The sequence below is a fragment of the Rhamphochromis sp. 'chilingali' genome (genome assembly GCF_963969265.1).
Source record: "Rhamphochromis sp. 'chilingali' genome assembly, chromosome: 1".
NCBI lineage: Eukaryota > Metazoa > Chordata > Actinopteri > Cichliformes > Cichlidae > Rhamphochromis > Rhamphochromis sp. 'chilingali'.
In genome coordinates, this window is record NC_137929.1 from 6138214 (window position 1) to 6152289 (window position 14076).

The 14076-nt window shown below is 42.1% G+C and overlaps 1 protein-coding gene across 1 annotated transcript in view; it reads right to left on the reverse strand.

Annotated features, from left to right (window-relative positions):
* LOC308399604 (uncharacterized protein) overlaps window positions 1-14076 on the reverse strand; it is a gene marked incomplete at its 3' end in the record, with an annotated part of 374730 nt that overhangs the window by 330105 nt on the left and 30549 nt on the right. The gene's annotated exons all lie outside the window — the stretch shown is intronic.

Below are 14076 nucleotides of genomic sequence, written 5' to 3' on the forward strand. Positions count from 1 at the left end.
GATTAAGGTGGAATAACACAGAGACACAACCACTCACAGCTAACCTGACCCCACTAACTGCATGTGTTTGGACTGTGGGAGGAAGCCGGAGTACCGGAGAGGACGCACACAAACACGGGAGAACATGAAGCTCTGAAACAAAGATGGTGGATTTGACCTCAGGACCAGGCGGGGTTACGGGGGCCATGACCCCCCAATAATAGATCCAGCTACACTGAAACTGTCAATTTCATTTACTTTTACTGTTTTAAAGCTATCAGGCTGCTTTGTGGCTCACTCAATACTAAACTAAGATACTTTCAGTGTGAATCATTTGCAGGAACACAGGCAGGATTTAAAGTGCAGAACTTTACAGTCTCTGTCTCAAAGTTGGTCTGAACATGCTAACAGCTCTTTGTTTTTTTCAGTTTTCACTGGTTTGATGTAATGAAAGAAATTTTAAAGAAGCAGACGATTGTTGTTATTTTAGTTCTATAGTTTCATAAATCGTGGTGTGGATCTAAGTCAACATTCAGAATAAATAAGATAATACAGCACTTTGATGGTTGCCTTTGTATTTTCCCAGCAGTGCTCAGGTTGGTTCTCGGCTACATTTACATACAGATGTTAATGTGTTCAGCAGCTGGACTCATCTGAGGAAGGAACATTGGAAAGGTGCTCAGTGCACAACTGCATCACTAATTTTATGTAAGACCCTGTGTTTTATTGTATTTATATATTTGTAACATTTGACTCAAACACTTTTGGGAAGGATGAAAATGTTTTCAGGAGGAAGTTTTTCCTTCTGTCCGACTGCAGTACACACAACACTGCGTCTCCCCCCATTATCACACTTCCTCAGGCTGGTGATGAGCGCCCCCTGGTGTCAGTGTTGATGACGTCATGCACAGTGAAACATAAACAGTGTCTGTTAATAAAAAATCATGTGTCCATCCTCATGTTTGCATCATGTTTCTGTAAAATCATCAGCTGTTTCTGAACCTTCTTCATTGTTTGACTCATTCCAACAGCTGTGAGCTGTGATGGAGTCAGAGCAGCTTCATCACTGATGTTCAGGTGAAGCTGAACTTAATAAACTGTAGAAATGATCAGGATTCAGGTTGGATGTGTAAAACACTTCTGTGTGAGGTCGCAGTGCTTCATATGTGTGTGTGGGCTGAAGCACACACGTGTGAGTCCTCAGAGGGTTCACACACATCACTGCACACACTTATAATCCTAGTTTAAGCTTGTGGATCATATCGGACACATCAGCAGCTCTTTGGAGACAAAGATTTGAGATTTAAGATGAGTCATAGTCTTTCTATCCATGGTAGCTTCCACTGCTGAGGCTCGGGAAACATGAAGAGGATAATTAAGAGCAAGCATCAGCTCTGTCTCATCTAACTACACAGTATTATGATCATGCACTTATGTCTCAAACTAAGACACAATGAGACAAAATGAGTTCTGTGAGTCTTTAGATTATCAGTAAATTCTGGTGACAGTTTGACGCTCAGTGGAGCCATTTTTGGTTTGTGATGAGTGTTTTGTGAGCTTCTGTTTTGTGAGTCGCTCTTTGTAATTTAGAAGATCGTGCAGAAATGTGCGCGCCCTTATCTGAGAGGACACGGAGAGAGTGTCGCAGACTCGAGGTGAGGAGATAAACCTCGGAGCAGGATGGCCTGCACGTTACCCATGTGCATCTTTTCAGTGACATCAAGTGAACCCATAATAAGCATTTCTATGTCTTAGACATCATGTCCATTTCTAATGAGAGATTATTTTTAAATGAGGGAAACCTGGTCTAACAACACACTTACAACAGAGCTAAAGGTTCACCACAGTGAGACGGTGGGACTCTGATAAGAACTGAAACACTGTGTATGAACAGCTGAGACAAAACTATATATAAACACTCATTTATTCCAGTTTAGTTTACAATGATTTCAAAGTAATGTGGAACGATTCATGTTCGTGAGCTGTTACAAACACAACTATTGATTTGTCTATATATGGTCGGACTACAAGGCTTGTGTTGAGGCTCTTGGAATAATGTGTGAATTACAGCAAGAAATGATGGTTTCCCATTTTACCAAAGTGGAATAAAATCACCACAGCAAAGAAATCATGTTATTGTCTGCAGCTAAAATATATGGTGAACATGGTTTTATAATAATGTGCAAACACAACCTCACTCTGCTCTATACGAGGAGCCAACCACAGCTGTCCGGGTCTTCATCCACCACCTCCACCATCTTTGCTCATCATCATTCACTTAATTGCTGATTGGTTTAAATCAAACTCCATTACAGGTTCAACTCCATTATATAACAGCATGTTGACTTTGGATCTGGTGTGCAGTGCCACCTTAAAAGACGAGGAAACTAAGAGATTACAAAAAAAGAAGTGGAGGAGTTAAAGAGCTGCAGCAGATTAACAGTTTCTGACAGTCATGTGTTAGAAATAGGACGATTAGATGAGCTGAGGGATCCATCTACTGCTCAGTGAAGCCTCATCAGAAACAGTCTCAGTGGAAGGATGGCTCTATTGTTAAGGAAGGACACAGGCAGAAAGACTGGCGTCTGTCACACAGGAACTGGACTGAAAATCAGCTGCACATATTCATCAGGATGTGCAAACATATTATAGGTGTGGAATTCAGGACAGTACCATCAGAAGTTGATCCACTGTGCAAATGTCTGATTGGCAGTGGCTTCATTTTTCACTATGAACAAACTGCTAATGCAGCATCACAGGACGTCAGCCATGGATTGGCCTCCCCAGACCTCAACATTACTGAAACATCTTAACAGAGGATGGAAACAAAGGGAACCAACATCCAAGAAAAGAGCTGCTGCTGAAAACTTCCTCACAGAAAACACAAACAAGCTTGACTAAGAGACTCCAGGCTGTGCTGAATTATAAAGGTGGACTGACCTCCAGGGTCCTTAGTATCATATAAGCTCAGTTTGTGTCTTATATACTTTCCATTTATATAACACAATATATAGAAAGGAGGGTGGTTTAAGATGTGTGTAGAGTTTTATTCATTATCTTTAGACAAACAAAGAAAGCACCATCCATTCGTCTCCACTCTGTATGAAAAACAGGGGAAAGGTCAAATTAAAACTTTGAAATTCCTTTCACAATAAATCCATAAATAAACAAAATAAAACATAGAAAAGTGTTTAAACCCACTTTTCCATAAAGCTGTCAATAGGAAATGTTCCAGTAAACATGTCTGTGTTTCTGCTGTTTTCCTTTCATGCGTCCACAGCTGACAGGTAACCCTATTGGAGTCGCCATAGTGACGGGTGGCATCTCAGCTTCAGCGTGTTGATGGGCACAGCCATGGTTACCACAGCTGGAGTTGGTGTACGGCGAGCTGTGAGAGGACAGAGATGGAGAACGCACATTTAACTCTTTAACAGGAGATACGTTACGACTAACAGACGACTGCTGTCTACATGATGTCTTTGCAGCCCTTATGCTACATGTTACACAACTTTTCTTCATGCCAACAAGACTGAGGTGCCACATAGTCGACACATACAGCTGATTATGATGCATGTTTTACTATTGCTATGTTCACATCATCTGCTTGGCTTTATTACTGAAAGCCTGGAGATCCTCTGACGTGTGCATGGCTGATGTGAAGTATGATTAGTCCTACATGACATCAACAACAGAGGCAATGAAAGCTTTGTTGTTAACAGGTTGTAGGTAAAGTCAAATGTCTACTTCTACACTTGTGTTGGGTAAAGTTCTTCTCACTGCAGCAGATTTATATCTGTGCTTTCACAGGGCGTGATGTGGAGCTCAGCGCTGAGGTGCAGGTCTCCTTGGAGACGGCATCCTGGCTGAAAATATTATCATGCTTCCAAAACATTTCAGCTTTTATTTTGAAAGAAACAAGACTTGAAAACGAATCCCCTTCTTCCTCTTTGTCTTTATTCTTCAGAGGAGTGTCACCTGGACAAACTCAGGGCTGTTCTAGAGCCTTTGTTATTATTTGACTCCATAGAAATAAAACTGAATGGAATCAAACAAAAACTCCCAAACAGCTAAAACACTTTGCTTTATTCTCTTTTTTAACAAATACGTTGAAGTCCATCCACAACAACACAGCTGAGATCTCCTTTGTAATCACTGGTGGTGGTCAGAGGGCCCGGTGGCGCCAGTGTCCGGCAGCCTCGCCTCTGTCAGTGTGCCCCAGGGTGGCTGTGGCTACAATGTAGCTTGCCATCACCAGTGTGTGAATGTGTGCGTGAATGGGTGGATGACTGGATATGTAAAGCGCTTTGGGGTCCTTAGGGACTAGTAAAAGCGCTATATAAATACAGGCCATTTACCATTTACCATCAAGTGTTTACATCCTTTGTACAGATCTGCATACAAAACAATCATTTACGTCCCACAGAAGTCTAGTTACACGTAACTATACAAGAACTGGTAAATGACAGAAACATGAGACACATGATCACAGGTGATAACAAAAAGAGAAAGAATTCATGTGTTAGTGATGTTTTTCAGCCCTGATGGCTCATGTTGGAGAAACAAGCTGAGGTACGTGGAAAGTTCACACACACAAGTGGGCGTGAGCACACACACAGAGAGAAACACAACTGAAGCATCTGTTTGCTGTTTCTGCTTTCATCATCTCTGCTGCTGTGTCAGGCTGGGGTCTCTCAGTGACGTGGTTGAGGTGAAGTATGACGAGTATCCCTGATTCAGTCCATCGAGACAAAGGGCAAAGAAAGCTGTTGTTAACAAACTCTATGGTGATGTGGCATTTAGCTCTGACTCTACGCTCTGCTGAATCCTTTGAACCTGCTGATCAGTAAAGCTCTACGTGCTGCAGCAGATTGACCTCATCTGTGTTCACAGGTGTGGACCTCAGCGCTGAGGTGCAGGAGACTTTCATTCAGTTCTCCCTGCAAACAGCATCCAGCCTGGAAATACTGTCATCTTTCCCACAAATGGTGCTCTTATCTCAGAGAAGAAGTCTGATGTAAATAACTGCAATCAACAGTGATGTTCTGCACAGATCACTTTTCCATTTTGCTCTCTAGATGAGTCCCAGCTGCCTGACCTTGTGTCCAGGTGATCGTCTCACTGAGGAGCTTTTGTTCTGAAAATCTCATGTCCATCACCTGTTTCCTTTTTACTATCTCTGCTCTTTCTTTATTCACAATGCTCATAATATCACACAATTATATTCATCACCTGCATGTTTTTATCCAGCTGCTGTTAGAACCAAACAAATAAAAAGGATGAAAAGCCTGAAATCCTTTGATTTATTACATTTGAAACAAATATGAGTGCATCCCTAACAGCACAGCTGAGACCTTTGTTTTAATCAAGCCTCTGTATCGACACACTTGTAAAGATTCATATACAAAACATAATAGAATAAATCAATATAAAATACACATAATCACAAAAATGCAGCCATGTTGTGAGTTTGCATCTAAAAACATGCATGTTTCCCTTTGTACAGGCAGATTTACAGCAGACAAAGCAACACGCTGATCGACTTTGACCGCTGCAAAAACAAAATACCCACCAAGTCTGAAGTCGATCAGAGGAACTGTGGACAGACTGACACACAAACACACAGATGCTTGATTCATTAGTGCGATTAAATGTTCTTCTTTAGCAGCATCACTTCATGTGTTTGTGTTCCAGGAATAAAGGTCTGTTTAAACTGGACGTCTCCTCAGCATCACTCGTGCTGTCATGGTTTCAAAGCTGTGCAGAAAGAATCTGAGGGATGATACAGAGGTGACCAAAGTTACAAACATCTAGCTGTGCTGGAAATGTTTGCAGAGCTCCAAACTCTTTGGCTTTCTGCAGAGCAAGTATGGAAGAAGCACCTGAGCTAACTTCAGTTTAGACGATATGAGGAAAAATGCTGCTTCCCAAAGTTTCCTACAAGTATCCAGTTTATATTTAGAGAAGCGAAGGCTCTTTATCCTGACAACTACTCCCTGGTGGATCCCTGTCCTGTGACAGCAGCAAAGACTGTGTATCAGTATCATCAAAGCCACTTCAATAACCAGTGTTTAAAGCTCTCTAGCAGATGGACTTCAGCCAGCAGCCTCTGTCTGCTGTGTACAGAAGGTTCTCTGATGAAGCACACAGCAGATGCTGCACTACAACAGCAGCAGCAGCTCAGCTTCAGTTTGGTTCGATGCCCTTTTTGACCTGTGAAACAGCAGAAAATGAAACATTTCAACACCCGTTTGTTAGCGTGAGCTATTCTGCTGTTTTTCATCATTTCACAGGTGAAATAAAATCACAGTACATTTACTTCCTGTAGGAGTGATCGTGTCCAGCCTGACTGAGACCATGTGCTCCATCCTGCACAGATAATAAACCTCTGACATGAAGGGCTGTCAAGTAGTTTTAGACAAATGGGGGTAAAAGAGACGTTAAAAGCTTAAAGAGAAACTACATTTTCTAAGAACTGTCTGACGTTCACCTCTCACTCTCAGAAACTATACAGACTTTCTTTGATTCACTGGTGAGATAAAATGCATTTCTTGGACAACATGACTTTGATATATTTGTTTTCCAGGAGCAAAGGTCTGTTTATACTGGCGAGCGATGCAGGCAGGAGGACTCTTTACACTGTGACTGACTAATCAATCTCTTCATCATGACTTGACATGACTTGTCATGACATGAACAGGAAACATTCAAACATGTTTACTGTAAGAACTGCACAAAGGAAGGAAACACAATCCTACACACGAGCACTTTAAAATGGACATTTAGCTTTTCAAACATCAGGGAGCTGCAATAACAACACTGTGCCCATTCTGATCAGACTGAAAGATTTATAGAGATTTATCCATGTGCTGGAAAAGGATTTGATATCAACATAGATGCAGATTAGCAGGAACATTTTCTTCATATTGATTTAGAGTTCAGTACCAGGAATATGTAGAATTAACATCTGTGTGCATGACGAGTGATGAAAATTCAAAGTCAGGCTTTCAAAGGATGTCAGAATTGGTGTCTCTATCTGTGACTGTCCCAGAGGAACCTACCTGAGGGATTATTACAGATCTGTCTATATAGAAAGACTTGCATTGATTCACAGTGTACAATTCTTTCTAATCTATTAACATCTTCCTCCAAATCCTGTTTCTGCTGTTTAATGACATATGTCTGAATACAGACAGTGGAAAAATGTCAGTTTTAGTTTTACTGGATCTCAGTGCAGCATTTGATACAGTTGACCACAACATATTACTCAAACGACTGGAGAACTGGACAGGTCTTTCAGGAACTGTACTAAACTGGTTCAAAACATACTTAGAAAACAGGAAATACTTTGTATCAACAGGTAACTTCACATCTGAGCAGACAAGTATCACATGTGGAGTTCCCCAAGGTTCCATCTTGGGACCCTTTCTGTTTAACATTTACATGCTCCCACTGGCACAGATTATAAAGAACAACAAAATAAACTGTCATAGCTATGCAGATGACACACAAATATATATCACAATGTCACCAGGAGACCGAGGCCCCGTACAATTTTCTCCAGCTAAACAAAACAAAACTGAGGTAATAGTCTTTGGCGCCAAAGAAAAACGATTACAGGTCACCAGAGAACTTCAATCTATACATCTAAAAACCACAAACCAGGTGAGAAATTTGGGTGTAGTGATGGATGCAGACCTAAACTTAGAAAAACACATTAAGACAATAACAAAGTCAGCTTACTATCACCTCAAGAATATTTCAAGGATAAAAGATCTGATGTCTCAACAGGACCTGGAAAAACTAGTCCATGCATTCATCTTTAGTAGGCTTGACTACTGTAACAGCATCTTTACAGGTCTACCTAAAACATCAGTCAGACAACTACAGCTCATTCAGAACTCTGCTGCTCGAGTCCTCACTAAGACCAAAAAAGTGGACCACATCAGTCCAGCTCTGAGGTCTTTACACTGGCTGCCTGTCCGTCAGAGGATAGACTTTAAAGTTCTGATGCTGGTCTATAAAGCTCTGAATGGTTTAGGACCAAAATACATCAATGACCTCCTGACTCAGTATGAACCTTCCAGATCCCTCAGGTCATCTGAATCCGGTCTTTTATCAGTTCCCAGAGTCAGAACCAGACACGGAGAAGCTGCATTCAGCTTTTATGCTCCTTATATCTGGAACAAACTCCCAGAAAGCCTCAGATAAGCTGAAACACTCAGTTTATTTAAATCCAGGTTGAAGACTCACCTGTTCTCAGCTGCATTTGAATAAAGCACCAAATCCACACTTTTAAGCTTAAATTTCAAAACATACATTTAACTACTGATTTTATCTACTGTTCTGATCTGTTTTGATTTTATATACTGTTTTGTTTGTTTGTTTGTTTGTTAATTAGTTAGTTAGTTTGTTTGCTTGTTTTAATAAATTTTAAATCATGCTTTTTATTTGTTTTTGTTTCTAATGTCTCTGTAAAGCACTTTGAATCACCTTGTTGTGGAATTGTGCTATACAAATAAACTTGCCTTGCCATCAGAAGGGCTCAAACCTCCTGCTGTTTCTACTGGACCATAAATTCTACTTTATGATCATCTTCAAAAATAAAAACGTGAGTTTATTTGTGAACTCTGTGAAATGTGTCTGATGTTTAGTTTGAACCAATCCTGTGTCAGCTGCAGCCACATCATTGCCACACATACAAATGGGTGCGTTCCTGTTTAGACCTGCTGGCTGTCAATGGGCTTCATTCCATTTCAGACTGCCGGTGGTCGGCTGTGATCTAAACTCAACATGGCTCCTGTGTTAGAAGAGCCTCTGATTTTAAACTTTGCACATTTAATAGTTTCTTTCCAACACTGTGGAGCTACCAGTCCAGTATATGTAGCCACAGTAGATGGAGTTATCAAGCTGACTGACAAACATCAGGACTCATGTGATCCCTACATGTGGACCTTTCACAGATGGATCCAAGTGCAGATTCAACTCTGCATTACATTTGACTTCAGCTGTTACACACTTTCTAGCTGTGTCACTTCCTGCTTTTTGGATCAGATAGTTTATTCATGTCCACAAATGTTTGGCTGCATGTTTTTATCATCTATATTTCCAGTCTTCATACATTCATTCAGTGTTGAAATGTAGGACAAACAGCAGCACATGTTCTCTAAATGTTTGCAGTCATTTTAAATGAAGCTGATACTACATGAGACATTTTCCATATTTACTGTCTTTGAACAGAGAATAATAAAGCCATCAAACATATACAGGCTGTGCAAATACAAACTTCTGTGGTGCATTTGATGACCTGCAGAGGAGAACAAGTCGGGCTTTTCAGCCCTAACACAACCTCTTTGTTCTCAATACTACAAAACCTTCAAAGGCTGATATGCAAGTTTGCATGAATCACCAACACAGTTGTGTTTGTTTCTAGTGTAGTTATAAATAAGCTGATCAAATATCTGCTGACTGATTAGATCCAGTATCTGTTACAGATGAACAGGATATCACAGCGCATGTTGTTAATCCGTCATATCAAACTAAACCGTGTTGCTGGTGTAAATATCCTCCAATAAAGTCAGATGAGGGCTACTGTTGCCAGGTAACGATGATGTCACACTGGATCTTCTGATCTTTAGCATCGTAGCGCTCGGAGTCTGATGTTGGCTCATGTGTTGTTAAACACCAACATGACGTTCTACTAGTCAAGGCTTCACCTTCACCCACTGATGCTGATCACACAGACCCACTAATAGAACTGTTTTATCAGGTTTATGCAGCGTCAGCATTAATGTCACATTTAATCAGACCACATTTACATTACAAGCCCACTACAACCATATGGAACTCCAAAGTGTTCAAAATTAAATAAATAAATAAATAAGTCATGATGAAATAAATAACTATGTGAATAAATAAGACACAGATATGTAATGTGAGAATGATATTGTGAAATAATTGAACACATTTTGAAAAAAAGCTCATTATTGTGAAATATATTGCATTCTGCTATATACCGTATTTTCACGACCATAAGGCGCACTTAAAAGTCTTAGATTTTCTTCAAAAAGTACGGCGCGCCCTATAGTGCAGTGCGCCCTTTGTATTGTAAGGAGGACGTAGTAGAGAACACCATGTATCTGTGTGTGCCTGTATGTCTGTGTCTATATGTCAGGTTGGGTGTCAGGCGCCACCTCTCTGGGGACATCTCAGGCCCTCCAAGGTTTGGAGGCCTATCTCCCCCTACCACCACTTCCCCTGCCAGTGGCGGACCCCCTCAGACATCGGTGCGTTGGTGGTTCTTTGTGTCCGGGGATGGGCGTCCAGGTACACACCGGCTCACTCCTTGGCGGCCGCTTATCGGGGCCTGGAGCCTGGGGCTCGCTCGGGCCACTTCGGAGGTGGGGTGCCCCCGGCCTCTCGGCCTGGGGCTCGGTCACTCAGGCGCAGCTGGCTGCCGGCGGAGCTCACGGGCGCGTCACTGCAACTCCCCCTGGCTTCTGCTCCGCGGCTGCTGAGTGAGCCCTCATCTGGGACTCTCCTCAGCTCTTTCCGGTTCAGTGGCGCAGCTGCCCCTCTGTTGGTCTTCCTTGGTCTCTTGTGTTCTGGGGGCCTCTGGATGTCTGGAGTTTTGATCTCCTCCACACCTGCTTCACGCCCTGGAGGACGGGGCTGTGGCCCCCCCACACCCTCTAGCAGATTATTACATGAAGGAACCTTTTAAAAAAACAAAAAACAAGCGCGTCCATGCTCACAGGTGTACACACGGGTGATCACACCCACAAACTACACCCTTTTTGGCTCCTACCTCAAAGCACACTGTGTTCTGTTGATCTTATGTGCTGCACAATAATGTTTAACATTTAGTATTTACTGTCATATTCCCATATATCATTGTGATGTTGTTTATTCTATTACTCTTGTTCTCTTCTGCTTGCTTTCTTTTTTCTTTCTCAGCAGGTGATCCAGGTGATTGATATATGCATTTTTTTTCTCTGCCCGTTCTGTTGGTTTTTGTCTTTTGCCCTTCTCCCCCGTCCCTCTTCTCAGCTGTTTCTCTTTCCCTCTTTCTTTCTCCCCTTCTTTCCCCCAGTCAAGTCTGTCCCGTATTCAGTAAGTGAAAATAAAATAAACAATAAAAGGTGAATCAAATGGACCATTACGGCAAGGCTGGGATGGTCAGTTTGGTAAAGTAAATCCGTTGGGCATCTTTCTTTGCCTTTAGACAACAATTCTGATGGCAAAAGAGCCAAACGGGACAGGCCAAAAAAAAAAAAAAAGAAGAAATAAAGAACATGTTAACTTAAAAAAAAAAGAAAAAAAAGAAAAAAAAGAGAACACCATGAGAACGCTAAAGGGTGTGCGTTGACTTTATTGCACATACCTGTATAAAAGAACAGGTATGTGCGTTATGCAGGACACCGTTGTTTTAACAACCCTGAAAATGGCAAAGAGACACGCTTACGAAGCACAGTTTAAACTGAAGGCCATCAGCTACGCGGAGGAACATGGAAATCGAGCAGCGGCGAGAGAATTTAAGATTAATGAATCGATGGTTCGCAAGTGGAGGAAGCTGGAAAACAAGCTCCGACAGGTCAAGAATACGCAGCTGAGTTTCCGCGGACATAAGGCGGTCATCGAGCAAAGAACGAGCGGGAGAAGCGTTTCGACGGTCACCATTCGGCTAAAAGCAGTTTCACTTTCACTTTTTATGAAATGGTGCCATTTTTCCATCCGGACCAGGACTACGGTAGCGCAGCAACTTCCAGCGGATTATAAGGAAAAGCTGGCCATCTTCCTTTTTTTTTTTCTTTTTTTTTCTCTTTTTCTTCTTTTTACATTAGTACCAAAAACCAATGAAGAATGAACACCGTGTATCAGAATGTCTGTCAATTATTAAAATTAAATGAAAAAAAATTACAGCTAGATAGAGGGTAAATGAGAGGGGGGGGGGGGGGGGGGGGAGCGCATTGCTCTTGTAATTTCCCTCTGCTCAAAGAGTAGGATAGTCTTACCGCCATATCTAATCTTTATACAAACCATTATCATGAAAGAACTGTCGCTGTAATCCCAGCCTCTGCATTTACTGATTGTGTAAAACATGATCTCCTCAATGAAAACCTGCTTGCCGGTAAAGCTTGGGTTAATGATTGTGTACACTGCTTTACGCATTTGTTGTAAAAAAAAAAAAAAAAGACAAGGAATATGCTGTTTTTCACCCAAGCATTAACAAGGAAATCATGCAGGCTGACACTGGAGACACATGCTCTTCATTAACATCAGTGACATTAATTGTTTATGAATTAGATTAGAAAAAGCCAGCAGTATATTTACCATTATACATGATACATGTTTTAAAAGCCTTATTTGATGTTGCATAAGTGTTTGTGTTTTCCAGGCTTTATTAAGTAGAAACATAACTGTTCATTGCAATGTTTCAAATGCATGTTGCTGTATAATCTATGTGGTCTTTTCAACATGTGTGACCTGAGGAGCTGTAAATCCCTTTGTTAGAGCTGTTAAGCAAGACTCTTTATTCCACCTGCTGCTGGACTCTCACGTGATTGTTACAACTTGATATGTTTTTAAATGTTGTTATGCACTTAGAAGGAAACTTGTCTGTAGACAGTAAATAACTTTAGCTTTAAATTTTCATCTATAGATGAGTATTTTCACTTTGGGAAACGATTTATCTGTATACTTTTGATCTTTTTTTATGTATACAGGGGAACCCCGACTTACGAATACCCCATGTCACGAAAAAATTCAAGTTACGAAGGCGCTGAACGGCAATATTTCTGCCCGTGTAATAAAATCTGCTGGCTCTGATTGGCCAAGCCTACAATGCCCACAATGCCTTCCAAATCATGTGACAACCCCTTGGCTTTCGTAATTGCGCTTCGCTGTTCCACTTGAACGACGTATTGTTGTTCTAGTTAGCAATTCGCCTATAGCCTATCGTTCAGCATCGCCTTACTCTTTTTTTTTTTTTACTCTTTTTTTTTTGCCTGTCCCATTTGGTTCTTTAGCCATCAGAATTGTTGTTTGAAGACCAACAAGGATACCCAATGGATTTACTTTGCCAAATGGATCTTCGTGGCATTGCTCTATTGGTCCATTTGGTCGATCTTTGTTTTTATTATTTATTATATTTTATTTTCAGATGTTACAGACGGGACAGACATCAGTGAGGGATAGGAAAGGGAGAAAGGAAGAGGAAGGAAAGGAAAAACAGAAGGGGAGAGGGACAGTGAGAAAGGGGGGGAGAAAAAAAATAAAAATCTCCTGGATCACCTGTTGAGAGAAGAATAGAAGACAAAAAAAACAAAGCAACATACTAAACACAACACCATCGCATTAATCTAGCTAAGTGTAAACAGCAGTATATACTAAATATTCAATGTTGTTGTGCAGCACGCAGGACAGATGTGCTTCGAAGTAGTAGCCAAGAAAGGTGTAATTTAAGTCTACGAGCAGTGAACACCCGTGTGCATACCTGTGTGGATCAGCGTGCTTGTATTCCAAAGGTTTCTCCATGTAACGATCTGCTAGGGAGTGTGGGGGGGGCCACAGCCCCGTCCTCCAGGGTATGAAGCAGGTATGGAGGAGATCAAAACTCCAGACATCCAGAGGCCCCCAGAACACAAGAGACCATGGAAGACCAACAGAGGGGCAGCCGCGCCACTGTCCCAGCAAGAGCTGAGGAGAGTCCCAGATGAGGGTTCACTCAGCAGCCGCGGAGCAGAAGCCAGGGGGAGTTGCAGTGACGCGCCCGTGAGCTCCGCCGGCAGCCAGCTGTGCCTGAGTGACCAAGCCCCAGGCCGAGAGGCCGGGGGCACCCCACCTCCGAAGTGGTCCGAGCGAGCCCCAGGTTCCAGGCCCCGATAAGCGGCCGCCAAGGAGTGAGCCGGTGTGTACCTGGGTGCCCACCCCCAGACACAAAGAACCACCAACGCACCGACACCTGAGGGAGTCCGCCACCGGCAGGGGAAGTGGTGGTGGGTGGAGATAGGCCTCCAAACCTTGGAGGGCCCGAGGTGTCCCCAGAGAGGTGGTGTCTGATACCCAACCTGACATATAGACACAGACATACAGGCACAC